Source organism: Octopus bimaculoides, chromosome 4 (assembly GCF_001194135.2).
Source record: "Octopus bimaculoides isolate UCB-OBI-ISO-001 chromosome 4, ASM119413v2, whole genome shotgun sequence".
Taxonomy (NCBI): domain Eukaryota; kingdom Metazoa; phylum Mollusca; class Cephalopoda; order Octopoda; family Octopodidae; genus Octopus; species Octopus bimaculoides.
The window spans coordinates 79,043,074-79,047,397 of NC_068984.1; positions in this window are offsets into that span (position 1 = coordinate 79,043,074).

Here is a 4,324-nt window from a genome sequence, read left to right on the forward strand (position 1 = left end):
ATATATATATATATATATATACTACCTTCCAGGAATGTGTTTAATATTTAAATTGGTATATCCCAAAACCAAACACCACTGTATACATTGACTATTCAAGCAATGTGTTCGAGGATGATTAAAGGGTTGGATAAGTGCTGATGAAGGGGCAGAATCTCCGAAATATGGCATATACACCCATTACCCTTTTCTCATCTTCGATCTCATTGTTTGTTTACATCTGGCGTCTCGTATATCAAACGTCGTAGCAAAAATCACAGCTGACTATAATTTCTATACAATATATATAGAGATAACCTTAACAAGTAATGTAAAAGCGTACAGCTAACGTATTAGAACGCGATATTGACTTATAAAAGCGTTTAATATACTTTGTAGTATATCATGGTTGCATAACGAAATACCACGTCCCTCCAAGTCATTAGGTAAAGAGTCAAAATACAAGCTGCTGATAAAGCTAAGTCATGGGCCATACATATACGTAAAACTTCCACAGAGATTTTGCGTGATGGAAGAATAATGGAAAGAAGTGATTCTTGAAATTTAGAATACCAATGGTTTGGAAGAAATCATTCGAAGTAATAGAAGCAAGAGTACATATCCTGATCTAGAATCAGCAAGAAAATTTGTCTTGTACTCAAATGAGGTACCTGTTCCAATTTTCAGGCGCCTGGCAGAGCTTCTAAACGATAATAATGAATCAACTCGTATCTGATGACACAACTGAAATGTAGAAAGCGACAATGATTTTCAAGGAATTTCATCAATTGGTTACTGTTTAAACCAATATAAACCGAGTTACTACGTTAGGAATCTGAAACTCACAAAGAAGTTTTCTGAATTAGTGGTCACCAGGGTATTCAGTTTGAGTTGGCTAAAACATTGAACGCTTTTCTTTAGAGAAAACTAAAATTACTATTGCTGATTTGACCTACGGTAGTCTTATGCAAATATTTTCAAAGAATGGAATCTTCTTGTATCGTAAAGCTCGTCGTTATTTCACTTCAGAACTGTACCATATTTACTCGATCTCTTGTCTAATCCAGAGCTACAGAATAAAATAAAAATTCTGGTGCTTGTTTCAAGACTTCTTATTAGTCATGTGTTTTATCTGGTAAAAAGAAACTATTCTCCATGACAAATTAATATTCATGAGTTTAAAAAATTCATACAACAGCCACTATACACTCTACTAAGTTTACTTTCGATGTGTAGTTTCACTTTCTTTGCAATCAGATCACAGACTTCATAACGTGTTTGTGTTACGGAAGTACTCTCATTAATATTCCATTTGAAAATAAATTGCTGAAAATAAAGATTATTAATAAAAAAACAAAAATAGCTTGTCTAAGCGTAGAGTTGTTTTTCGGTTTTTCATATTCCTTATACTTGGTCAGATACTAATGTTCAGGATTGTACATTTTATAGCTGCAACTTAATCTTTACACATTAGACACACACGATTTCCATTTATTTCTATGAAAAAGTAATTACTTCGATAACCAACCTCAACATCAACACCAACAAAACAACGATGAGAAGCAAACCTGCAATAAGCGCTGATGAGAAAGGAGGTATCTGAGGGTCACATATTCATCGATAAGATTACAAACTGTGACGAAAGGACCTTAACATACTAATAGATTAACTAATTGACTGATAGATTAATTATCTAATTGATTAGTAATAAAACTGAAGTGAAACATAACCAATGTGTGTGCTTTTATTGACAGTATGACCCTCCCAAAATACAAAAAACATAATTATCTACCCATTTATCGCCGATAAATTTCTTAAACTAGAAACTTTATATCTTTTACAGATTGAATTATGTCTTTGCAGTTTGCAATTGATTTAGAATCTTAATTTAAAGTATACACAGAAAGATCGTAAATGTTGCCAGTAAACTATAAATTTTTGTGCTTTATTTGTCATGACGGAAGTAGTAACTAATTAGAAAAATAATTCACACCGACTGTTCGTCATCAGTAACAATTATTACTATTATTATTATTATTATTATTATTATTATTATTATTATTATTATTATTATTATTGTTATTATCATTATTATTATTATTATTGCACATTCAGTACTTGCAAACGGAATGTGTAGGAAGCAAAATCAGAATGTTTTTATTTTTTGCAATTAGAATTCTTGCTGTTGTTTTTGTTGTGGCTGTCGTCATCACCGTCGTCGATATCGTTGTTGTTTCGTCTCAGTCCTACCTTGAGGCGATGATGAAAGGCATTCCAGCTACGTTTGTTAGAAAGGTATATTTTAATATAACCCAAACTTAATTCTTATTAGTATGATAGCGAATGATTCGCGGGAGATTTGGCTTCATGAACACACATGTGTGTATGTGTGCGTGTATATGTGTGTTTGTGTGTGTGCTTATGTGTGTGTGTGTATGTCTGTGTGTGTGTGTGTGTGTGTGTGTGTGTGTGTGTGTGTGTGTGTGTGTGTGTGTGTGTGTGTGTGTGTGTGTGTGTGTGTGTGTGTGTGTTTGTGCGCGTGTGAGAAATGAATGTGAATGGATATTAACAGTTCAGTACATGCTACAAATGTTTCAAGAGTATGGCAATTTATTTGTATTTGGTGTATTACATCATTAACATATATATACTTAGTTCACACCAATTTTATCAGGCATCTCCGAATCATTTGAAGGCAAAAGTTGCTTTGTTAGACAAATACATGCAGGTGACTGTGGAGCTAACAACCCCGGCCACTAAGATCCAAACTAATCAATAATTTGTTCTTGAAAAACTAAGGACGCTATAAAAGTATTTAGGAATACACGCGGGCGCACACAGACACAGACATGCACGCGCGCGCGCACGCACACACTCACAAAAATTAAGCCAACTCTCGCGATTCATAAAAAGAATTAAGCTTGGGTTATATTAGAACATATTCTCCAACAGTACACACACACGCACGCCCACACATACTGCTAGTAGTAGTAGTATTAGCAGCAGCAGTAGTAGTAGAAGTAGTAGTAGTAGTAGTAGTAGTAGTAGTAGTAGTAGTAGTAGTAATAGTAGTAGCAGCAGTAGTAGTAGTAGTATTAATAGTAGTAGTAGTAGTAGTAGCAGCAGCAGCAGCAGCAGCAGCAGTAGGAGTAGTAGTAGTAGCAGCAACAACAACAACAGCAGCAGCAGTGTCCCAGCGTGACCGCAGTCTAATGATTGTAGCAAGTAAAAGATAAGAGATAAAAGATATATATACAAGCTCTTCATATTTGAAGCTCCGACGAAGCTATAAGTTGATATACAGGCGCCCAGCTATGAGCGCAATGCATCTTATTGCAGAAACAGCTGTAAGCTAACGAAGATCATTTCATACATTTATTGTCACCTCGTCAGTTATATATTCACTTCCATCCATCCATCTATCCATACATGCATACATACATACATACATACATACATACATACATATGTAATATATGTAAGTACTTATGCATTTATATAAATGTGTGTGTGTGTGTGTGTGTGTGTGATTTCTTAATCCTAAGATGAAAAGAACCATTCACACACACAAAAAAAACATAAGAATATAACATTGGGTATTTAATTTATACAAACAGTACTCAACACTTAAGCAAACATTTCAAGACCAATAAATAATATTCATCTATTATTTTATTTTATTTTTTTTATCTGGTACTTAACCAAAAGACAAATATCTACTAGTTCCGAAACGCCTGTGCGAGCGTTAGGCGCTTACATACATACATACATACATACATACAGACATACAGACAGGCAGAGACAGACAGACAGACAGACAGACAGACAGACAGATAGATAGATAGATAGATAGATAGATAGATAGATAGATAGATAGATATACCTGGAGACTGAGAGAGAAGGTATGACCTGGTGAGTAGGGTGTTCGGCTCACGATCACACATTTTGGGTGTAATTACTGGTCTTGGCGGCTCACTGTGGGCTTGAGCAATGTGACAGAAGGCGCATTTCATACACCCATGTCTACCCCGAATTTAGAGTAAAATCAATAATTAGCTGGTTCATGCGTACATATATACGAACAAACATATGTGTATATGCCTGTATACCCTTTTACTTGTTTCAGTCATTTGACTGTGGCCATGCTGGAGCACTGCTTTTAGACGAGCAAATCGACTCCAGGACTTATTCTTTGTAAGCCTAGTACTTATTCTATCGGTTTCTTTTTGCCGAATGGCTAAGTTACGGGGACGTAAACACACCAGCATCGGTTGTCAAGCGATGTTGGGGGGACAAACACAGACACACAAAGATACACACACACACACACACACACACACACACA